The sequence below is a fragment of the Pristiophorus japonicus genome, unplaced genomic scaffold, assembly GCF_044704955.1.
Source record: "Pristiophorus japonicus isolate sPriJap1 unplaced genomic scaffold, sPriJap1.hap1 HAP1_SCAFFOLD_29, whole genome shotgun sequence".
NCBI lineage: Eukaryota > Metazoa > Chordata > Chondrichthyes > Pristiophoridae > Pristiophorus > Pristiophorus japonicus.
Genome location: NW_027252668.1, coordinates 9,988,838 through 10,014,192, shown reverse-complemented (window position 1 = coordinate 10,014,192; position 25,355 = coordinate 9,988,838). Strand labels below are relative to the sequence as shown.

General features: G+C 50.0%; 1 pseudogene; it reads left to right on the top strand.

The window, feature by feature from the left end:
• Window positions 1-22,659: 22,659 nt before the first annotated feature.
• On the top strand, window positions 22,660-22,861 carry LOC139248349 (U2 spliceosomal RNA; annotated as a pseudogene).
• Window positions 22,862-25,355: the final 2,494 nt, after the last annotated feature.

Below are 25,355 nucleotides of genomic sequence, written 5' to 3'. Positions count from 1 at the left end.
GTCCCACACAAGAGATTGGTGTGCAAAATTAAAGCACATGGTATTGGGGGTAAAGTACTGACGTGGATAGAGAGCTGGTTGGCAGACAGGAAGCAGAGAATCGGCATAAATGGGTTCTTTTCAGAATGGCAGGCAGTGACTAGTGGGTTTCCCGCAGGGCTCAGTGCTGGGAGGCTGGGTGGCGGTGTGAGCTGTAAGGAGGACGCTAAGAGCCAGCAGAGTGACTTGGACAGGTTAGGCGAATGGCCAAACGCATGGCAGATGCAGTAAAATGTGGATAAATGTGAGGTTATCCACTTTGGGGAGAAAAACACGAAGGCAGATTATTATCTGAATGGCGGCAGATGAGTAAAAGGGTAGGTGCAATGAGACCTGGCTATCATGGTACATCTGTCATTGAAATTTAGCATGTAGGTACAGCAGGTGGTGAAGAAGGCAAATGGTATGTTGGCCTTCATAGCGAGAAGATTTGAGTACAGGAGTAGGGAGGTCTTACTGCAGTTGTACAGGGCCTTAGTGAGGCCTCACCTGGAATATTGTGTTCACTTTTGGTCTCCTATCATTAATAGCAAGGACGCTCTTGCTATTGAGGGAGTGCAGAGAAGGTTCACCAGACTGATTCCCGGGAGGGCAGGACTGACATATGAGGAGAGACTGGATCGACTGGGCCTATATTCACTGGAGTTTAGAAGGATGAAAGGGGATCTCATAGAAGCATATAAAATTCTGACGGGACTGGACAGGTTAGATGCAGGAAGAATGTTCTCGTTGTTGGGGAAGTCCAGAACCAGGGGGCATAGTCTAAGGATATGGAGTAAGCCATTTAGGACTGAGATGAGGAGAAACTTCTTCACTCAGCGAGTTGTTAACGTGTCGAATTCCCGACAGCAGAGAATTGTTGATGCCAGTTCATTGGATATATTGAAGAGGGAGTTAGATATGGCACTTACGACTAAATGGATCAAGGGGTATGGAAAGAAAGCAGGAAAGGGGTACTGAGGTGAATGATCAGCCATGATCTTATTGAATGGTGGTGCAGCTCGAAGGGCCGAATGGCCTACTCCTGCACCTATTTTCTATCGTTCTATGGCTCTGTGTCTCAATGCGAGCAACATTCATAATATGGTGGATGAATTAACTGCGTAGATAGCTGTTAACGGATATGATGTGATTGCGATTATGGAGATATTGCTCCCGGGTGAGCAAGGCTGGGAACTCAACATCCAGGCGTTTTGAACATTCAGGATGGATAGACAGAAAGGAAAATGAGGTGAGGTAGCGTTACTGGTTAAAGAGGAGATTAACGCAATAGTTAGGAAGGACATTAGTTTCGATGATCTGGAATCCGTATGGGTAGAGATGTGTAACACCAAATGGCAGAAAACGGAAGTAGGAGTCGTGTACAGACAATAAAACAGCAGTAGTGAGGTTGGGGATGGCATTAAACAAGAAATTAGAGATGCATGCAATAAAAGTCCAGCAGTTATCATGGGTGACTTGCATCTCATAGAGATTGGGCTAACCAAACTGGTAGCAATACGGTGGAGGAAGATTTCCTGCAGTGTATAAGGGATGGTTTCCGAGACCAATATGTCAAGAAACCAACGAGAGAGCTGGCTATCCTAGACTGGGTGTTGTGTAATGAGATTGTGTTTTGCAAGGCCCCTTGGGGAAGAGTGACCATAATATGGTCGAAATCTTCATTAATATGGAGAGTGACACAGTTAACTCAGAGACTAGGATCCTGAACTTAAAGAAAGGAAACTTCGATGGTATGAGACACGAATTGGCTCGGATAGACTGGCGAATGATACTTAAAGGATTGACGGTGGATCGGCAATAGCAGATATTTAAAGATCACATGGATGAACATCAACAATTGTACATCCCTTTTTCGCGCAAAAATAAAACGGGGAAGGTGGCTCAAATGTGGCTAACAAGGGAAATTAGGGATCGTGTTACATCCAAGGATCAGGCATAAAATTGGCCAGAAAAAGCTGCAAACCTGAGGACTGCGAGAAACTTAGAATTCAACAGAGGAGGACAAAGGGTTTAATTCGGAGGTGGGAAATAAAGTATGAGAGTAAGCTTGCAGGGGACATAAAACCTGACTGCAAAAGCTTCAATTGATATGTGAAGAGAATAAGATTATTGAGGACAAATGTAGGTACCTTGCAGCCAGAATCAGGTGAATTTATAATGGCGAACAAAGAAGTGGCATACCAATTGAACAAATAATTTGTGTCTTCACTAAGGAAGACACAAATTACCTTCCAAAAATACTAGGGGACCGAAGATCTAGTGAGAAGGAGGAACTGAAGCAAATCCTTATTAGTCAAGAAATTGTGTTAGGGAAATTGATGGGATTGATGGCCGATAAATCCACAGGGCCTGATAGTGGATTCCAGAGTGCTTAAGGAAGTGGCCCTAGAAATAGTGGATGCATTGGTGCTCATTTTCCAACATTCTATAGATTCTGGATCAGTTCCTATGCAGTGGAGGATAATAATGTAACCCCACTTTTTAAAAAAGGAGCGGGAGAGAAAACAGAATTATAGACAGGTTACCCTGACATCGGTAGTGGGGAAAATGTTTGAATCAATTATTAAAGATGAACTAGAAGTGCATTTGGAAAGCAGTGACAGGATCAGTCCAAGTTGGCATGGATTTATGAAAGGGAAATCATGCTTGACAAATCTTCTAGAATTTTTCGAGAATGTAGCTAGTAGAGTGGACAAGGGACACCCAAAGGATGTGCTGTATTTGGACGTTCAAAAGGCTTTTTAACAAGGTCCCACACAAGAGATTAGTGTGCAAAATTAAAGCAGATACTATTTGGGGTAATGTATTGACATGGATAAAGAACTGGTTGGCAGACAGGAAGCAAAGAATAGGAATAATCGGGTCCTTTTCAGATTGACAGTCAATGACTAGTGGCTTATTGCAAGTTCAGTGCTGGGACCGCAGCTATTAACAAAATTCACTAATGATTTAGATGAAGGAATTGAATGTAATATCTCCAAGTCTGCAGATGACATTAAGCTGGGTGGCAGCGTGAGCTGTGAGGAGGATGCTTAGAGGCTGCACGTTGACATACAGGTTAGATGCGCGGGCAAATGCATGGCAAATGCAGTATAATGTAGAGAAATGTGAGGTTATCCACTTAGGTTGGCAAAAACGGAAGGCAGAATATTATCTGAATGGTGACAGATTAGGAAAAGGGGAGGTGCAACGAGACCTGGGTGTCATGGTACATCAGTCATTGAAAGTTGGCATGCAGGTACAGCAGGCGGTTTAGAAGGCAAATGGCATGTTGGCCTTCATAGCGAGAGGATTTGAGTATAGGAGCAGGGAGGTCTCACTGCAATTGGACAGGGCCTTGGTGAGGCCTCACCTTAAATATTGTGTACAGTCTTGATCTCCTAATCTGCGGAAGGACATTCTTGCCATTGAGGGAGTGCAGTGAAGGTTCGCCAAACTGATTCCCGGGATGGCAGGACTGACATATGAGGAGCGACTGGATCAACTAGGCTTGTATTTACTGGAATTGAAAAGAATGAGAGGAGATCTCAAAAAACATATACAATTCTGACTTGATTGGAAAGGTTGGATGCAGGAAGAATGTTCCTGTTGTTGGGGAAGTCCAGAACCAGGGGTCACAGTCTAAGTGTAAAAGGGTAAGCCATTTAGGACTGAGATGAGGAGAAACTTCTTCACTCACAGAATTTTGAACCTGTGGAATTCCCTACCACACAAAGATGTTGAGGCCAGTTCGTTAGATATATTCAAAAGGATTAGATGTGGCCCTTGTGGCTAAGGGATCATGGGGTAAGGAGGGAAAGCAGGAAGGGGGTACTGAAGTTTCATGATCAGACATGATCATATTGAGTGGTGGTGCAGGCTCGAAGGGCCAAATGGCCTGCTCCCGCACCTATTTTCTGTTTCTCTATGTTTGAAGCGATCAGATGATATTCGTTGTTTGTTCTTGGCATTCACCTGTTTAACATAAATGACTCCGTGCCTCACTTCAAATAGGTGGAAGTCAAAGGAGATCTTACACCATCGAACCAGTGAACAAGCAGTAATTCTTGGGCTGATCTGTCTTTGAGTCACTTTTTTCTTTCTGCCACCGAGGTAGAAGCATAGAAATTTACAGCGCTGAAAGAATCCATTTCGGCCCTTTGTGTCCACGCCGGCCGACAAAGAGCCACACGGCCTTGGTCAGCAGCCCTAAAAGTTACATATAAACCTATGAACAATGACAGCATTGCAATGAGCACCCAGCCCAACCAGTCTGAATCACACAACTACGACAGCCCTTAGACTAAAATATTCTACACTCCACCCCACCGGTGCCATGTGATCTCCTGGCAAGGAAAAAAGATAAAAACCCAGGTCAATTTAGGGAGAATAAATTTGGGAAAATTCCTCTCCGACTCACCCAGGCAATCGAAACTCGTCCAGGAGATCACCCTGGCCATATTCGATTCCCTGCAGTACTGATCATTATATCTGCTCCGTCCAACAAAGGATATCCAGTCTAATCCCAATTACCAGCTCTAGGTCCGTAACCCTGCAGGTTGCACTTTAGGTGCCCATCCAACCATCTCTTAAAAGTGGTGAGGGTTCTTCCAGGCAGCGAGTTCCAGATCCCCACAACCTTCTGCGTTAAGAAGCCTCCGCTGAAATCCCCTCTAAACCTTCCATCAGCCACCATAAAACTATGCCTACTCGTAATAGACCTCTCCACCAATGGAAGTAGACCCTTACTGTCCACTATGTCCAGTCCCCTCAATATTTTGTAGACCTCAATGAGGTCTCCTCTCAACCTTCTCTGTTCCAATGAGAACAAACCCAGCCCATCCAATCTGTCCTCATAACTAAGATTCTCCATTCCAGGCAGCATCCGAGTAAATTTCCTCTGCACCCTCCCTGGTGCAATGATTCATTCCTATAATAGGACGACCAGAACTGCACACAGTTTTCCAGTTGTGGGCTAACCAATGTATTATACAATTTAAGCATAACCTCCCTGCTCTTATATTCTATGCCCCTGCCAATAAAAGCAAGTGTTCCCAATGCCGTCTTAAACGCCTTATCTATCTGACCTTCCACTTTCAGGGATCTGCTCAAAGGGGTAGAATTGCTGAAAGAGCTTCTCTCAGATTTTGGTAGGTCTCTGCAACTGAGCGCCACGTCAAACAATTAGCAGAGATGAGCAAAACGGCGAGGAAAGGAACACTTTTTTAGATTCTCAGCAGAGGCAGCGAAGGGTGTGGATGATGAGTCTTTGTGGAAATCCATAGGATATAAAGCACATCAACTCTATCAGCATAACCCTCTAGTCCCTTCTCCTTCTTCTCAAAGTCACAAATTATATCCTTTGTGACCGCGACAAAGGCAAACTGTCCATTCTCATCCTTCTTGACTTGTCTGCAGCCTTTGACACCGTTGTCCCATGTTAGCTGACATTGTTAAACGTTCTCTCTCCTCAGTTACTGTCCAACTCGCCTTTAAATCTGTGGTCATCACCCCTTTCCTCAAAAAAATGACTTGATCACACCTCGCTTGCTAGCTACCTCCCAATCTCACACCTCCCTTTCCTCTCAAAAGTCCTTGAACATGCTATCGCCTCCCACATGCGTGCCCATCTTTCCCGGAACTCCATGTTTTAATGCCTTCAGGCTGGTTTCCGCCCCTGAAACAGTACCAAAACACCTCTCCTCAAAGTCACAAATGACATTATTTGTGATTGTGACAAAGGCAAACTTTCCCTCCACTTCCTCCTTCACTTGTCTGCAGCCTTTGATGCGGTTGACCACTCCATCCTCCTCCAACACCTTTCCACCATCGTCCAGCTGGGTGGTATTGCACTCGCCTGGTTCCATTCTTATTTATGTAATCTTAGCCAGAGATTGACCAACAATGCGTTCTCTTCCCACGTCTGTTTCCGGCCTTCTGGTTATCTCTAGTGCCCCAATGATCTATCCTTGCCCCCTCCTATTTCTCATCTACATGTTAACTCTTGGCGACATCATCCAGATAGACAGCATCAGTTTCCACATGTACTCTGATGATAGTCAGCTCTGTCTGACTAACACTTCTCTCGAGCCCACCACTGTCTTTAAATTGTCAGCTGCTTGTGCGACATCCTGTTCTGGATGAGCAGAAGTTTTCTACAATTGAATATTGGGAAGAACGGAGCCAATGTTTTCGGTCCCCAACACAAACTCCATTTTCGAGCTACTGACTCCATCCCTTGGCCCTCAGCCACCGGTCCCTTGGCCCTCAGCCACTGGTCCCTTGACCCTTAGCAACTGGTCATTTGGCACTTAGCAATCAGCCTCTTGGCCCTTAGCAACTGGCCCCGTGGTGCTTAGCAAACAGTCCCTTTGCCCGACGGAACCCGTCCCTTGGGCCTAAGCAACAGGTCCCTTTGTCCTGAGCAACCAATCCCTTGGCCCTCAGCCACCGGTCGCTTGGCCCTGAGCAACAAGTTCATTTGCCCTTAGCAACCGGTTCCTTGGCCTCCAGCAACCAACACTTGGCCCTTAGCAACCGGTGCTTTCGCGCCCAGCGACAAAACTCTTGACACTCAGCTGCCCGATCCTTAGCCCTCAGTCATCGGTTGTTTTGCTCTTAGCATCCATTCCATTGGCCCTCAGCAACCGGTCCCTTGGCCTCAGGAACCAGTCCCTTGGCCCTTAGTAACCATTCCCTTTTGCCCTTTGCAACCAGTCCTTAGCCCTTAGCAACGAGTCCCTTAGCCCTTAGCAATCAGTCCCTTGGCCCTTAGCATCCAATCCCTTGGCACTTAGCAACTGGTCCATTGGCAATTAGCAACCGGTACGTTGGCCATTCGTAAACGGTCCTTTGGTCATTAAAACCGGTCCCTTGACCATTAGTAAAGGGTTCTTTGGCACTTAGCAACTGGTGCATTGGCACTTAGCAACCGGGCCCTTGGCCATTAGCAAGCGGTCCCTTGGCCATTAGCAAGCGGTACCTTGGCCATGAGCAAACGGTCCCTTGGCCATTAGCAAACGGTCCCTTGGCCATTAGCAAACAGTCCCTTGGCCATTAGCAAACGGTCCCTTGGCCATTAGCAAACGGTCCCTAGCAACCAGTCTCTTGCCGCTAAGCAACTGGTCCCTTGGCCCTTAGAAAACGGTTCCTTGGTCTTTAGCAAACGGTCCTTTGGCCATTAGCAAACGGTCCCTTGGCCATTAGTAGCCAACACTTGCCACTTAGCAAGCAGTCTCTTCGCCCTCAGCCACTGGTCTCTTCGCCCTGAGCAACCGGACCTCAGCTCTCAGCCACCAGTCGCTTTGTTCCTAGCAGCAAGGCACTTGGCCCTCAGCCACCAGTCGCTTCATGCTCAGCCATCTGATCCTTAGCCCTCAGCCACCGGTCGTTTCAGTCCTAGCAGAAAAGCACTTGCCACTTAACAAAAAGTCCCTTGGCCCTTACCAACTGGTCCCTTGGCCCGTAGCAACTCGGCTCTTAGCCTTTAGCAACTGTTCTGTTGACCCTTAGCAACCAGTCTGTAGGCCCTTGGCAACTGGTTGTTTGGCTCTCTGTTACCAGTGCCAAGGTCCTCGGCAATCGGTCGCTTGGCCCTTAGCACCCAACCTTTGGCTCTAAGCAACCAGTCCCTTGGCCCTGAACCACCATTGCTTTGCCCTCAGCAACTAGCTGTTTTTCCCTCAGCAGCTGGTCCCTTGGTCCTCAGCCACCGGTCCCTTCACACTGAGCCACCAGTCTTTTCGCCCTTAGCAACTGATTCCTTGGCCCTCAGCCACCAGCATCTTGGCTCTCAACCACTGGTACCTTTGGCCCTCTGCCACTGATCCCCTTGGCTCTATGCAACTGCTCATTTGGCCCTTACAAACTGGTCATTTGGCACTTAGCAATCAGTCTCTTGGCCCTTAGGAACGGGTCACTTCTCCCTGAGAAACGGGTCCCTTCGCCCTTAGCAACTGGTCCGTTGGTGCTTAGCAACCAGTCCCTTTGCCCGAAGGAACCAGTCCCTTGGCCCTAAGGAAATGGTTCCTTGCCCTAAGGAAATGGTCCCTTGCCCTAAGGAACTGGTCCCTTGCCCTAAGGAACCAGTCCCTTGGCCTAAGGAACTGGTTCTTTGCCCAAGCAACCAGTCGCTTGGCCCTAGGCAACCAATTCCTTGGCCCTTAGCAACCAGTCCTTTTGCCCTTAGCAACCGGTCCTTTGTCTCTGAGCAACCGGTGCTTTGACATTCAGCCACCAGTCCCTTAGACATTAGCAACCAATTCATTGGCCCTTAGCAACAAGTCGCTTCGCCTTAGCGACGAGTTCCTTAGCCCTTAACAACCAGTCCGTTAGCCCTTAACAACCGGATCTTGGACCTTACCAACAGGTCCTTTGGCATTTTGCAACCAGGCCTTTGGTCCTTAGCAACCGGTCCCTTGGCCCTTAGCAACGAGTCCCTTGGCCCTCAGCAACGACTCACTTAGCCCTTAGGCACTAGTCTTTTAGCCCTTAGCAACCAGTCCCTTAGCCCTTAGCAACTACTCCCTTAGCCCTTAGCAACCAGTCCCTTAGCCCTTAGCAACCAGTCCCTTGGCCGTTAGCAACCAGTCCTTTGGCACTTAGCAATTGGTCCATTTGCACTTAGCAACCGGTCCCTTGGCCATGAGCAAACGGTCCTTTGGCCATTAGCAACCGGTCCCTTGGGCATTAGCAACCAGTCTCTTGCCGCTACACAACCGGTCCTTTGGCCCTTAGCAACCCGTCCCTTAACCATTAGCAGTCAACACTTGCCACTTAGCAACCAGTCTCTTCGCCCTCAGCCACTGGTCTCTTCGCCCTGAGCAACAGGACCTCAGCTCTCAGCCACCGGTTGTTTTGCTATTCGCAGCAAGGCACTTGACCCTCAGCCACCAGTCCCTTGACGCTCAGCCACCCGATCCTTAGCCCTCAGACACCGGTCGTTTCACTCCTAGCAGCAAGGTACTTGCCCCTTAACAAAAAGTCCCTTGGCCCTTACCAACTGGTCCCTTGGCCCTTAGAAACTAGGCTCTTGGCCCTTAGCAACTATTCTGTTGGCCCTTAACAGACAGTCTGTAAGCCCTTGGCAACTGGTTGTTTGGGTCTCTGTCATCAGTGCCAAGGCCGTCAGCCACCGGTCCCTTCGCCCTGAGCCAGCAATCTTTTCGCCCTTAGCAACTGGTTCCTTGACCCACAGCAAACAACATTTGGCCTTTACCAACCTGTGCTTTGGCCCTCAGCGACAAGTCCCTGAACACTCAGCGGCCCATCCTTAGCCCTCAGTCACTGGTTGTTTTGCCCTGAGCAACCAGTCCCTTGTCCCTTAGCAACCAGTCTCTTGTACCTTAGCAACCAGTTCCTTGGCCCTTAGCAACCAGTCCCTTCGCACTTAGCAGGCGGTCCCTTGGTGTAAAGCAACCGGTCCATTGGCCTTTAGCAATAGCCCATTTGCCGTTAATAGCCAACACTTGCCACTTACCAACCGGTCTCTTCGCCCTCAGCCACTGGTCCCTTCGCCCTGAGCAACATTTCCTCAGCCCTCAGCCACTGGTGGTTTCGCTCTTAGCAGCAGGGCACTTGGCCCTTAGCAACCAGTCCTCTGGTCCACAGCAACCAATATTGGCACATAGCAACCAGTGCCTTGGCCCTCAGCAACCAGTCCCTTCATGCTCAGTCACCCAATCCTAAGCCCACAGCATTCCGATCATTTCGCTCCTAGCTGCAAGAAAATTGGCGCTTAACAACCAGTCCAATGGCCCTTACCAACTGGTCCCTTGGCCCTTAGCAACTAGTCCCTTCGCCCTTACCAACAGGTCCTTTGGCATTTAGAAACTGGTCCCTTTTCCCTTAGCAACCAGGACTTTGGCCCTTATCAACCAGGCCCTCAGCAACCGGTCTCTCGGCCCTCTGCCACCAGTGCCAAGGCACTCGGCAACCATTCACTTGGTCATTAGAAACCAACTATTGGCTCTAAACAACCGTTCCCTTGGCCCTGAACCATCATGGCTTTGCCCTCAGCAACCAGCAGTTTTTCCCTCAGCAAGCAGTCTCTTGACCCTCAGCCACGAGTCCCTTGGTCCTCAGCCACGAGTCCCTTGGCCCTCAGCCACTGGTTCCTTTGGCCCACAGCCACTGGTCCCTTGGCCCTTAGCAACTGGTCATTTGGCCCTTAGCAACTAGTCATTTGGCTCATAGCAACTGGTCATTTGGCCTTTAGCAATCAGTCTCTTGGCCCTTAGCAATGGGTCACTTCACCCTGAGCAACGGGTGCCTTGGCCCTTAGCAACTGGTCCCTTGGCGCTTAGCAACCAGTCCCTTTGCCCGAAGGAACCGGTCCCTTGACCCACAGCAAACAACATTAGTTCATAGCAGCCAGTGCTTTGGCCCTCAGCCACCAGTCCCTTCATACTCAGTCCCCAATCCTCAGCCCACAGCATCTGGTCATTTTGCTTCTCGCAGCAAGGCACTTGGTGCTTACCAACCAGTCTCTTGGCCTTTACCAAACGTTGCCTTGCCTCTGAGCAACAGGTGCTTTGGCCGATAGCCACCAGTCCTTTAGCCCTTAGCATCCAGTCCCTTGCCTCTTAGCAGCCATTCCCTTGGCCCTTTGCAACCAGTCCCTTGGCCCTTTGCAACGAGTCCCTTGGCCCTTTGCAACCAGTCCCATGGCCCTCAGCAACCAGTCCCTTGGCCCTCAGCAACCAGTCCCTTGGCCCTTACCAACAGGTCCTTTGTCACTTAGAAACTGTCCCTTGTCCCTTACCAACCAGGACTTTGGCCCTTAGCAACCAGAACCTTAGCAACCTGTCTCTTGGCCCTCTGCCACCAGTGTCAAGGCGCTCAGCAACCATTCACTTGGTCATTAGCAACCAACCATTGGCTCTAAACAACCGTTCCCTTGGCCCTCAACCACCATGGCTTTGCCTTCAGCAACAACAGTTTTTCCCTCATTAAGCAGTCTCTTGGCCCTCAGCCACCGGTCCCTTTGGCCCTAAGCCACCGGTCTCTTGGCCCTTAGCAATGGGTCACTTCACCCTGAGCAACGGGTCCTTTGGCCCTAAGCAACCAGTCCCTTTGCCCAAAGGAACCGGTCACTTGCCCCACAGCAACCAACATTGGCCCATAGCAACCAGTGCCTTGGCCCTCAGCCACCAGTCCCTTCATGCTCAGTCCCCGATCCTAAGCACACAGCCTCCGGTCATTTGGCTTCTCGCAGCTAGGCACTTGGTGCTTACCAACCAGTCCCTTGGCGTTTATCAACCGGTGCCTTGCCACTGAGCAACAGGTGCTTTGGCTCTTAGCCGCCAGTCGCTTGGCCCTTTGCAACCAGTCCCTTGGTCCTTTGCAACAAGTCTGTTGGCGCTTTGCAACCAGTCCCTTGGCCCTCAGCAACCAATCCCTTGGCCCTGAGCCACCAGTCCCTTAACCCTTAGCCACCAGTCCCTTAGCCCTTTGCAACCAGTCCCTTGGCTTGTTGCAACCAGTCCCGTGGTCTGTTGCAACGAGTCCCTTAGCAAAAAAACAGATAGTAAAAGATTTTACCGATATATAAAACGGAAAAGAGTGACTAAAGTAACTGTTAGTCCCTTAGAAGATGAGAAGAGGGATTTAATAATGGGAAATGTGGAAATGGCTTAAACCTTAAACAATTATTTTGCTTCGGTCTTCACAGTGAAAGACACAGAACCCATGCCAAAATTTGCTGGTCACGGGAATGTGGGAAGGGAGGACCTTGAGACAATCACTATCACTAGGTGGGTAGTGCTGGACAGGCTAATGGATCTCGAGGTAGACAAGTCCCCTGGTCCTGATGAAATGCATCCCAAGGTATTTAAAGAGATGGCGGAAGTTATAGCAGATGCATTCGTTATAATCTAGCAAAATTCTCTGGACTCTGGGGAGGTACCATCGGATTGGAAAGCAGCTAATGTAACGCCTCTGTTTAAAAAAAGGGGGCAGACAAAAGGAAGGTAACAATAGGCTGGTTAGTTTAACATCTGAAGTGGGGAAAATGCTTGAAGCTATCATTAAGGAAGAAATAGTGGGACATCTATGTAGGAATAGTGCAATCAAGCAGACGCAACATGGATTCATGAACGGGAAATCATGTTTAATTAATTTACTGAAATTCTTTGAGAATATAACGAGCGTGGTGGATAGAGGTGTACCGATGAATGTGGTGTATTTAGATTTCCCAAAGGCATTCGATAAGGTGCCACACAAAAGGTTAATGCAGACGATAAAGGTACGAGGAGTCAGAGGAAATATATTAGCATGTATCGAGAATTGGCTGGCTAACAGAAAGCAGAGAGTCGGGATAAATGGGACCTTTTCGGGTTGGAAGTCGCTGGATAGTGGTGTGCCACAGGGATCAGTGCTGGGACCACAACTGTTTACAATATACATAAATGACCTGGAAGAGGGGACAGAGTGTAGTGTAACACAATTTTCAGATGACACAAAGATGAGTGGGAAAGCGGGTTGTGTAGAGGACACAGAGAGACTGCAAAGAGGTTTAGATAGGTTAAGCGAATGGGCTAAGGTTTGGCAGATGGAATACAATGTCGGAAAATGTGAGGTCATCCACCTTGGGGGAAAAAAAACAGTAATAGGGAATATTATTTGAATGGGGAGACATTACAACATGCTGCGGTGCAGAAGGACCTGGGGGTCCTTGTGCATGAATCCCAAGAAGTTAATTTTCAGGTGCAGCAGGTAATCAGGAAGGCGAATGGAATGTTGGCCTTCATTGCGAGAGGGATGGAATACAAAAGCAGGGAGGTCCTGCTGCAACTGTACAGGGTATTGGTGAGGCTGCACCTGGAGTACTGCGTGCAGTTTTGTTCACCTTACTTAAGGAAGGATTTATTGCTTTGTAGGTGTACGGAGACGATTCACGAGGCTGATTCCGGAGATGAGGGGGTTACCTTATGATGATAGATTGAGTAGACTGGGTCTTTGCTCGTTGGAGTTCAGAACGATGAGGAGTGATCTTATAGAAATATTTTAAATAATGAAAGGGATAGACAAGATGGAGGCAGATAATTTATTTCCACTGCTCGGGGAGAATAGAACTAGGGGGCACAGTCTCAAAATACGTGGGAACCAATTTAAAACCGAGTTGAGAAGGAAAGTCTTCTCCGAGAGGATTGTGAATCTGTGGAATTGTCTGCCCAGGGAAGCAGTTGAGGCTAGCTCATTGAATGTATTCAAGTCACAGATAGATAGATTTTTAACCAATAAGGGAATTAAGGGTTATGGGGAGCAGGCGGGTAAGTGGAGCTGAGTCCACGGCCAGATCAGCCATGATCTTGTTGAGTGGCGGAGCAGGCTCGAACGGCTAGATATCCTACTCCTGTTCCTAATTCTTAGGTTCTTATGTTCTTATGTTAGCAAACAGTCCCCTGGCAGTTAGCAACCAATCCCTTGGCCCTGAGCAATCGGTCACTTGGCCCTTAGAAACCGGTCTCTTGGCGGTCTGCAACCGGTCTCTTTGCGCTAAGCAACCGGTCTCGTCGCCTTGAGCAAGCAGTCCAGAGCCCACAGCTCTTAGCAGCAAAGCACTTGGTCCTCAGCAACCAGTCTTTTGGCCCGTAGGAACCGATCCCTTTCCCCACAGCAAGCAACACTTGGCCCATAGCAACTAATGCCTTGGCCCTCAGCCACCAGTCCTTTCATTCTCAGTCGCCCAATCCTAAGCACTCAGCCTCTGGTTATTTCGCTTCTAGCAGCAAGGCACTTGGCACTTAGCAACCAGTCGCTTGGCCCTTAGCAACTGGTCCATTTGCCCTTCGAAACTGGTCCCTTAGCCCTTAGCAACTGGTCCCTTGGCGCTTACCATCCGGTCTCTTGGCCCTCTGCTACCAGTATCAAGGCCCTCGGCAACCAGTCCCTTGGACTTTAGCACCCAACCCTTGGCTCCAAGAAACTGGTCCCTTGGCCCTGAACCACCATGGCTTTGCCTTCAGCAACCGGCAGTTTTGCCCTCAGCAACTTGTCCCTTGCTTCAGCCACCGGTCCCGTGACCCTCAGCAACCGGTCCTTTGGCCCTCAGCAACCGGTCCCATGGCCCTTAGCAAAAGGTGTCTTGGCCCTCTGCCACCAGTGCCAAGGCTCTCAGCAAACGGTGACTTGGACGTTCGTACCGAACCATTGGATCTAAGCAATCTGTACCTTGGCCCTGAACAACCATGGCTTTGCCCTCGGCAACTCGCAGCTTTGCTCTCAGCAACCGGCAGTTTTTCCCTCAGCAACCAGTCCCATGGCCCTCAGCCACTGGTCCCTTGGCTCTCAGCAACCAGTCCTTTGGCCCTTACCAACAGGTCCTTTGGCACTTAGAAACTGGTCCCTTGTCCCTTAGCAACCAGCACTTTGGCCCTTAGCAACCAGGCCCTTAGCAACCGGTCTCTTGGCCCTCTGCCACCAGTGCCAAGGCGCTCAGCAACCATTCACTTAGTCATCAGCAACCAACAATTGGCTCTAAACAACCGTTCCCTTGGCCCTGAACCACCATGGCTTTGCCCTCAGCATCAACAGTTTTTCCCTTAGCAAGCAGCCTCTTGGCCCTCAGCCACCGGTCCCTTTGGCCCTCTGCCACCGGTCCCTTGGCACTTAACAACTGGTCATTTGGCCCTTAGCAACTGGTCATTTGGCCCATAGCAACCAATCATTTGGCCCTTAGCAATCAGTCTCTTGGCCCTTAGCAATGGGTCACTTCACTCTGAGCAACGGGTCCCTTGGCCCTTAGCAACCAGTCCTTTTGCCCAAAGGAACCAGTCACTTGCTCCACAGCAACGAATATTGGCCCATAGCAACCAGTTCCTTGGCCCTCAGCCACCAGTCCCTTCATGCTCAGTCCCCGATCCTAAGCACACAGCCTCCGGTCATTTCGCTTCTCGCAGCAAGGCACTTGGTGCTTACCAACCAGCCCCTTGGCCTTTATCAACCGGTGCCTTGCCTCTGAGCAACTGGTGCTTTGGCCCTTAGCCGCCAGTCGCTTAGCCCTTAGCAACCAGTCATTTGGCCCTTAGCAACCAGTCCCTTGGCCCTTTGCAACCAGTCCCTTGGCCCTTTGCCACCAGTCCCTTGGCGCTTTGCAACCAGTCCCTTGGCCGTTAGCAACCAGTCCCTTGGTACTTAGCAACGAGTCCCTTAGCCCTGAGCCACCAGTCCCTTAACCCTTAGCCACCAGTCCCTTAGCCCTTTGCAACCAGTCCCTTGGCCTGTTGCAACCAGTCCCTTGGCCCTTAGCAACGAGTCCCTTACTATAAAAACAGATAGTAAAAGCTTCAACCGATATATAAAGCGGAAAAGAGTGACTAAAGTAACTGTTGGTCCCTTAGAAGATGAGAAGGGGGATTTAATAATGGGAAATGTGGAAATGGCTGAGACCTTAAACAATTATTTTGCTTCGGTCTTCACAGTGGAAGACACAGAACCCATGCCAACATTTGCTGGTCACGGGAATGTGGGAAGGGAGGACCTTGAATCAATCACTATCACTAGGGGTGTAGTGCTGGCCAGGCTAATGGATCTCGAGGTAGACAAGTCCCCTGGTCCTGATGAAATACATCCCAGGGTTTAAAAGAGATGGCGGAAGTTATAGCAGATGCATTCGTTATAATCTAGCAAAATGCTTTGGACTCTGGGGAGGTACCATCGGATTGGAAAGCAGCTAATGTAACGCCTCTCTTAAAAAAGGGGGCAGACAAAAGGAAGGTAACAATAGGCTGGTTAGTTTAACATGTGAAGTGGGGAAAATCCTTGAAGCTATCATTAAGGAAGAAATAGTGGGACATCTAGGTAGGAATAGTGCTATCAAGCAGACGGAACATGGATTCATGAAGGGGAAATCATGTTTAATTAATTTACTGGAATTCTTTGAGGATTTAACGAGCGTGGTGGATAGAGGTGTACCGATGAATGTGGTGTATTTAGATTTCCCAAAGGCATTCGATAAGGTGCCACACAAAAGGTTACTGCAGACGATAAAGGTACGAGGAGTCAGAGGAAATATATTAGCATGTATCGAGAATTGGCTGGCTAACAGAAAGCAGAGCGTCGGAATAAATGGGTCCTTTTCGGGTTGGAAGTCGGTGGTTAGTGGTGTGCCACAGGGATCAGTGCTGGGACCACAACTGTTTACAATATACATAAATGACCTGGAAGAGGGGACAGAGTGTAGTGTAACAAAATTTTCAGATGACACAAAGATGAGTGGGAAAGCGGGTTGTGTAGAGGACACAGAGAGGCTGCAAAGAGATTTAGATAGGTTAAGCGAATGGGCTAATGTTTGGCAGATGGAATACAATGTCGGAAAATGTGAGGTCATCCACCTTGGGGGAAAAAACAGTAATAGGTAATATTATTTGAATGGGGAGACATTACAACATGCTGCGGTGCAGCAGGACCTGGGGGTCCTTGTGCATGAATCCCAAAAAGTTAGTTTTCAGGTGCAGCAGGTAAACAGGAAGGCGAATGGAATGTTGGCCTTCATTGCGAGAGGGATGGAGCACAAAAGCAGGGCGGTCCTGCTGCAACTGTACAGGGTATTGGTGAGGCTGCACCTGGAGTACTGCGTGCAGTTTTGTTCACCTTACTTAAGGAAGGATTTATTGCTTTGGAGGGGTACGGAGACGATTCACGAGGCTGATTCCGGAGATGAGGGTGTTACCTTATGATGATAGATTGAGTAGACTGGGTCTTTACTCGTTGAAATTCAGATCGATGAGGGGTGATCTTATAGAAACATTTAAAATAATGATAGGGGTCGACAAGATAGAGGCAGAGAGGTTATTTCCACTGGTCGGGGAGAATAGAACTAGGGGGCACAGCCTCAAAATACGGAGGAACCAATTTAAAACCGAGTTGAGAATGAATTTCTTCTCCGAGAGGATTGTGAATCTGTGGAATTCTCTGCCCAGGGAAGCAGTTGAGGCTAGCTCATTGAATGTATTCAAATCACAGATAGATAGATTTTTAACCAATAAGGTAATTAAGGGTAATGGGGAGCAGGCGGGTAAGTGGAGCTGAGTCCACGGCCAGATCAGCCATGATCTTCTTGAGTGGCGGAGCAGGCTCGAGGGGCTAGATATCCTACTCCTGTTCCTAATTCTTAGGTTCTTATGTTCTTATGCTAGCAATCAGTACCCTGGCAGTTAGCAACTAATCCCTTGGCCCTTAACAATCGGTCAATTGGCCCTTAGAAACCGGTCTCTTGGCGGTATGCAACCGGTCTCTTTTTGCTAAGCAACCGGTCTCTTTGTGCGAAGCAACCAATCTCTTGGTGTTAAGCAACCGGTCTCTTCGCCTTCAGCACCCAGTCCAGAGCCCACAGCCACCGGCCGTTTCGCTCTAAGCAGAAAAGCATTTGGTCCTTAGCACCCAGTCTTTTGGCCCATAGCAACCGATCCCTTTCCCCAGAGCATGCAACACTTGGCCCATAGCAACCAATGCCTTGGCCCTCAGCCACCAGTCCTTTCATTCTCAGTCACCCAATCCTAAGCCCTCAGCCTCTGGTTATTTCGCTTCTAGCAGCAAGGCACTTGGCCCTTATCAATCAGTCCCTTGGCCCTTAGCAACTGGTCCCTTGGCCCTTAGCAACTGGTCCCTTGGCCAGTAGCAACTGCACCCTATGCTCTTAGCAACCAGCCTCTAGGCCCTTAGCAACCAGTCGCTTGGCCCTTTTGAAACTGGTCCACTTGCCCTTCGAAACTGGTCCCTTAGCCCTTAGCAACCGGTCTCTTGGTCCTCTGCCACCAGTGTCAAGGACCTCGGCAAGCAGTCCCTTGGCCTTTAGCACCCAACCCTTGGCTCCAAGAAACTGATCCCTTGGCCCTGAACCACCATGGCTTTGCCTTCAGCAACCGGCAGTTTTGCCCTCAGCAAACTGTCCATTGAGCTTCAGCCACCGGTCCCGTGACCCTCAGCAACCGGTCCCTTGGCCCTCAGCAACCAGTCCCATGGCCCTTAGCAAAAGGTGTCTTGGCCCTCTGCCACCAGTGCCAAGGCTCTCAGCAAACGGTCACTTGGCCCTTCGTACCGAACCATTGGATCTAAGCAATCTGTCCCTTGGCCCTGAACCACCATGGCTTTGCCCTCGGCAACTCGCAGCTTTGCTCTCAGCAACCGGCAGTTTTTCCCTCAGCAACCAGTCCCATGGCCCTCAGCCACTGGTCCCTTAGCTCTCAGCACCAGTCCCTTTGCCCTCAGCGACCGGTCCCTTGGCCCTCAGCGACCGGTCCCTTGGCCCTCAGCCACCGGGCCCTTAGCCCTCAGCCATCGAGCCCTTGGCACTAAGCAACTGGTCCCTTGGCACTAAGTAACCGGTCCCTTGACTGTCAGCAACCATTCCCTTGGCCCTCACAACTGGTCCCTTAGCCCTCAGCAACCAGTCATTTAGCATTTAGCACCTGGTCATTTAACCCTTAGAAATTGTTCTTTTGGCACTTCGCAATTGGTCCCTTGTCCCTCAGCCACCAGTCCCTTGGCACTGAGCAACCGGTCCCTTGTCCCTCAGCCACTGGTCCCTTGTCGCTCAGGAACCGCTCCCTTGGCCGTTACCAACCGGTCCCTTGGCACTTACCAACCTGTCCCTTGGCCCTCTGCCACCACTGTCAAGGCACTCAGCAACCGGCCCCTTGGTCCTTAGCACCCAACCCTTGGCTCCAAGAAGCCAGTTGCTTAGCCCTGAACCATGATGGATTTGCCCTCAGCAACCGGCAGTTTTGCCCTCAGCCACCTGTCCCTTGGCCCTCAGCCGGTGGTCCCTTGGCCCTCAGCCACCGGTCCCTTGGCCCTCAGCCACTGGTCCCTTGGCCCTCACAACCGGTTCCTTGGCCCTCACAATTGGTCCCTTGGCTCTCAGCCACGGGTCCCTTGGCCCTCAGCCACCAGTCCCTTGGCCCTCAACAACCGGTCCCTTAGCCCTCAACAACCGGTCCCTTGGCTCTCACAACCTGTCCCTTGGCCCTCACAATCGGTTCCTTGGCCCTCAGCTACCGGTCCCTTAGCCCTCAACAACTGGTCCCTTGGCCCTCACAACCGGTCCCTTGGCCCTCACAACCGGGCCCTTAGCCCTCAACAACTGGTCCCTTGGTCCTCAACAACCGGTCCCTTGGCCCTCACAACCTGTCCCTTGGCCCTCACAATCGGTCCCTTGGCCCTCAACAACCGGTCCCTTAGCCCTCAACAACTGGTCCCTTGGCCCTCACAACCGGTCCCTTGGCCCTCAGCCACCGACCCCTTGACGCTCAGCCACCCAACCCTTAGCTGTCAGCCACTTGTCTCATGGTCATTAGCAGTCAATCTTTTGGCCCTTAGCAGCCGGTCCCTTGGCCCTTAGCGCTCGTTCCCTTGGCCCTCAGCAATCGGTCCCTTGGCCCTTAGCAACAGGTCTGTTGGCCCTCTGCCACCAGTGCCAAGGCCCTCGGCTACTGGTCCTTTGGCCCTTAGCCCGCAGCCACCGGACGTTACACTCTGAGCAGCAGGGCACTTGACGCTTACAAACTGATCCCTTGTCACTTAGCAACTGGTCCCTTGGCCTTTACCAACCAGTTTCGCGGCCCTCTGCCAACTGTGCCAAGGCCCTCAGCAACTGGTCATGTGGCCATTTGTACCCAACCGTTGGACCTATGCACCCCGTCTCTTGGCCCTGAACCACCATGGCTTTGCCCTCGGCAACTGGCAGCTTTGCCCACAGCAACCAGCTGTTTTTCCCTCAGCGACCGGTCCCTTGGCCCTCAGCCACCGGTCCCTTGACTCTCAACAACCGTTCCCTTGGCCCTCACAACGGGTCCCTTGGCCCTCAGCTACCGGTCATTTGGCACTTAGCAGCTGGTCATTTGGCCCTTAGCAAATGGTCATTTGGCAATTCGCAATTGGTCTCTTGGCCCTTAGCTACCGGTCCCTTCGTCCTCAGCCACCAGTGCCAAAGCTCTCAACAACCGGTCCCTTGGCCCTTATCACCCAACCCTTGGCTCTAAGCAACCAGTTTCTTGGCCCTGAACCACCATGGCTTTGCCCACAGCAACCGGCAGATTGGCCCTCAGTGACCAGTCCTTTGGCCCGCAGCCACTGGTCCTTTGGTCCTCAGCCACCGGTCTCTTGGCCCTCAGCAACTGGTCCCTTGGCCCTCAGCGACTAGACCCTTGGCCCTCAGCCACCAGTCAGTTGGCCCTCAGCAACTGGTCCCTTGGCCCTCACCCTCCAGTCTCTTGACACTCAGCCACCGGTCCCTTGATGCTCAGCCACCGGTCCCTTGATACTCAGCCACCAGTCCCTTGGCCCTCAGCCTCCGGTCATTTGCCCTGATTAACCGGTCACTTGGGCATTAGCAACCGGACACTTGGCCATTAGCAACCAGTCACTTGGACCTTAGGAACCGGTCCCTTGGACTTCAGCCACAGGTCCCTTGGCCCTCAGCAACCGATGCTTTGGCGCTCAGCAACCGGATCTTTGCAGCCTAGCACCCGACCCTTGGCCGTCCGCAACAGGTTCATTAGCCACAAGTCATTTGGCCCTCAGAAAGTTGGCCCTCAGCCACCAGTCCTGTGGCCCTTGGCATCCATTGCCAAGTCCCTAGGGAACTGTTTCCAAGCCCTACGGCTAATGTTCTCAAGGCCCTTGACAACCAGTCTCTAGGCCCTTGGCAACCAGCCCCTTGGCGCTCGGCCACCAGCCCCTTCGCCGTCGACCACCGGCCCCTAGGCTTTTAGCCAACAGTCACTTGGTTCTTAACAGCCGGACACTTGGCCCATAGCAACCGGTCCCATGGCGCTCAACCTCCGGTCCTTTGGTCCTAAGCAACCACTCTCTTCGCCGTTAACAACCGGTCCCTTGGCCCTCAGCAACCAGTGAGTTGGCCATTGGCAACTGGTCACCTGGCTATCGGCAACCGGTCTCTTGGCCCTTGGTGTTATGCATGAATACAGGGTCTGACTAGATACTGTGAGCTCAAAGTAAAGTGTGACCTTAGTCTTTTATTACAGGTCTCCAGAGTGCCTCTCCAGCCTGTGAGGCCTCCTTAAGTACATGTGCTCCCAAGGGATTGTGGAAACCCTTGGGACTCCATGGGATGAGCCCTCTGGTGGCTACACAAGATATTTAAAGGTTTACTTATATAACAAAACTCTCCCCAAAGTCAATAGTGTAACTATTTAGAAGCTTAGTCGATCTGTGGCTTTTCTTATCCTGGTTGATCGTCTCGGTGCAATTGCTGGTTTTGGTGAGTCATTTGTTGTCCCTCGCTGGGCTACTGTGCAGCTGGCCTTGCTGGGCTGCCTGGTGTGGTGAGTCCTGCTGGGCTGCTGTGGGTGATGGGTTCTGCATCGTGGCCAACCGCTGTGTCTGTTGCTACTGGTTTGTATGTTGTGGGGTCAAAGAAGTTAGGATCCAAGATGGGATGTTGAGGATCGTCCGTGAATCTGAGTTTCATTTGGTCCAAGTGTTTCCGGTGAATGAGTCTATTTGAAAGTTTGACCCAAAACACCCTGCTCACCTCTTTGGCCACGACAGTACCGGGAAGCCACTTGGGACCTTGTTCATAGTTCAACACAAATACAGGATCATTGATTTCAATTTCGCGTGACACATTTGCGCTATCATCATATGTACTTTGTTGAAGTCGCCTGCTCTCTACCTGTTCACGTAGACCAGGATAGACAAACAAGAGCCTTGTCTTAAGTGCCCTTTTCATGAGCCGTTCAGCGGGTGGAATCCCAGTGAGCGAATGGGGTCTCGTGTGGTAGCTAATCATGTTATGGGATAGGCGAGTCTGCAGTGAGCCTTCAGTTACCCTCCTAAAGCTCTGCTTGATAGTTTGCACTGCTCTCTCTGCCTGACCATTGGATGCTGTTTTGAACGGGGCAGATGAAAAATGTTTGATCCCATAACGGATCATGAACGCTTTGAACTCGGCACGTGTGAAACACGGCCAATTGTCACTCACAAGGACATCAGGCAGGCCGTGCATGGCAAACATGGCCCGCAGGCTTTCAGTGCTGGCAGCGGACGTGCTAGCCAACATTATCTCACATTCAACCACTAGGAACACTTTACCTAAAAACGGGCCTGCATAGACGACATGGACCCAGGAACACGGCTTGGAGAGCCAAGATCATAAACTTAGTGGCTCCTCCCTTGGTTCATTGCTTAACTGCGAGCATGTGATACATTTGTGCATGCAGGTCTCTAAGTTCACATCGATACCAGGCCACCACACATGGGATCTGGCTGTCGCTTTCATCATTACAGTGCCTGGGTGAATACTGTGGAGATCACTGATGAAGGACGACTACCTGATTACCCCACAGAAGGGAGTCTGCCTGTTTAGACATTTTATCTTTGCGCCACTTGTACGGATTTATCTCTTCCTGCATGTACAATGGGACACTAGACCAGCTACCGTGAAGCAAACAATTTTTTACGAGGACATTAATGGGTCCTGGCTCATCCTGGTTCTAATCTGTTGGGCTGTGGCAGGTGATTGCTCACTCTCAAATGCTTCCATCACTATGGCTAAATCTGTGGGCTGCGCCATTTCCACCCCGGTGGTGGGCAATGGCAGCCTACTGAGAGCTCGGCACGGTTTTCCCTGCCTAGCCTGTGGCGGATTGCATAGTTTTATGCGGACAATGTGAGCGCGCTTCTCGGCCTTTTGGCTAAGATCATGCGTAACTGACCTGACAGGGGAGTAACCATGACCAGAAAGTGGTTCTCCCTGGATCAGGAAGGTGGTTCTCCTATGCTTTTTGGAAATTGGAGGTGGGTAGAGTGGTTTGACCCATCCACCTCCATGGCACGATCCTGGTATTGCAGTACTTCCAGGAACGGTGCTTTGGCTCTAGGCCTTTTGGCTAAGAGCAAAATCATTGGCGCAAAGTGATCCTTGATGTGCGGAGGGTGACCTTTGGCGTTTATGATCTGACATGTTGATCTGACAAAGAATTGGAAAGATTGGCAACGAATAAAACATTAAAAAAAATATTTAAAAAAAAAATGTGAGCGCCCATCTCTGAATGCGGGCCGATGCATTCGTATTTATCCCCTTACTTTCAGAAAAAAGCGTATTCAGTGGCTTATTGTCAGTTTCTAATTCAAATTTGAGCCCAAACAGATATTATTTCATTTTCTTTACCTCATAAACACATGCTAACGATTCTTTTTCAAGCATGCTGTTGCCTCCCTCAGCCTTTTCCAGACTCCTGGATGCATAAGCAACTGGTTGCAATTTCCCAAAATCATTAGATTGTTGCAATACACAACCGACTCCATATGATGACGCATCACATGCAAGTACCAAATGCTTACATCGATCATACAACACAAGAATTTGTTTGAGCATAACAATTTTGTAGCTTTTCCAAAGGCATTTTCTTGGCTTTTGCCCCATACCCATTCGTCCCCTTTACGCAGTAAGGGTGTAATGGTTCGAACAGTGTGCTGAGACCCGGTAAGAAGTTGGCAAAGTAGTTCAGGAATCTTAGAAACGACAGCAGCTCCATCACGTTTTGTGCTCTCGGTGTGTTCTCGATTGCCTCAATCTTCGAATCGGTGGGCCTGATGCCATCCGCCGCGATTCTTCTCCCAAGGAACTACACTTTAGGCGCCAGGAAATCGCACTTCGAGCGTTTTAACCTGAGCCCCACGCGGTTGAGTCGATTAAGAACCTCCTCCATGTTCTGCAGATGCTCGACTATGTCCCGACCTGTAACCAATATGCCATCCTGGAAGACCAGCATGTGCAGGGCCGACTTCAGTAAACTTTCAATGTTTCTCTGGAATATCACAGCGGCTGATCGAATCCCAAATGGGCATCTGTTGTAAATGAAATGACTTTTGTGCGTGTTGATGCAGGTGAGTCCCTTCAATGATTCGTCCAACTCCTGCATCATGTAGTCCGAGGTCAAGTCCAGCTTCGTGAACGTCTTTCCTCCCGCCAGCTTCGCAAAAAGGTCATCAGCTTTTGGTAGTGGGTATTGATCCTATAGGGAGAAACGATTGATAATTACTTTGAAATTGCCACAAATTCTAATGGTGCCATCTCCCTTGAGGACTGGAACAATCCGTCTCGTTGAATTCGATTGGCGAAATGATGCCCACTCATTGAAGCAGTCCAGCTTGACCTCTATTCTTTCTCTCATCATGTACGATACTGCTCTCGCCTTGTGATGGATGGGTCGCGCCCCCGGACTGAGATGGATCTGTACTTCTGCTCCTTGGAACTTGCCGATGCCTAGTTTGAACAGCGAAGGGAACTTGTTTAAGACCTGGGCACACGAAGTGTCGTCAATGGACGAGAGTGCTCAGACATGATACCAGTTCCAGTGTATCTTTGCCAGCCAGCTCCTGCCGAACAGCGTGGGGCCATCGCTCGGTAATACACAGAGTGGTAGCTGGTGCACCGCTCCACCGTAGGATACCTTTACAGTAGCACTGCGGATTACGGGAATCAGTTCATTTGTGTAAGTTCTCAGTTTTGTGTGAATGGGAGTCAAGACTGTCCTTGAGGCCTTGCTGCACCACAATTTATTTAAAGTCATTTTGCTCATAATGGACTGGCTCGCACCCATGTCCAGCTCCATTGACACCGGGAGTCCATTTAATTCAAATTTAAGCATTATCGGGGGACACTTTGTGGTAAATGTGTGCACCCCATATACCTCTGCCTCCTCGGTCTGAGGCTCTGGTTCGTCGTGATCTGCCATGAATTTGTGGCGATTACAAAGTAACTATCAATCGTTTCTCCCTGCAGGATCAATACCCACTGAGCTGGATCTTTCCTCCAGAGGAAAAATGTTCTCTCCATCTTACACTGATGTGTTTGCAGCTCTGACCGATGTTCATGCCCCAGAACATTAACTGTCCCACTGATCCTGTCCCTCTAATTTAGTTTTTGAGCCCATGCTGCTCTCCCTGATGATTCTTTTGCGCCCTATCTCTGCAATTTAATTATTTGTAGATCTCTGGCAACAGCCTGCAGAAGCGAGCGGGTTATGGGCGCTGATATGAACTGCTGCTACTCATGGCTGCCTCAGACCCCAAGTAAGCTGGAGAGGGTTTGAAAGCCGTCACATAAAATAAATCATGCGGTATCACACGATTGCACCATCTAAAGGAACAGTTTTTATAATGGTATATTTATGACACAACCGGATTTAATTCAGTGAAGTGTGAGGTAATGCACTTGGGCAGGGCTAATAAGGAAATTTATACACATTAAACGATAGGCCACGTAGAAGTGTAGATTGACAAAGGGAACTTGGAGTGTTTGGCCACAGATCACTGAATGTAGCAGGCGAGGTGGATTAGATGGTTAAGAAGGTATACACAACGTT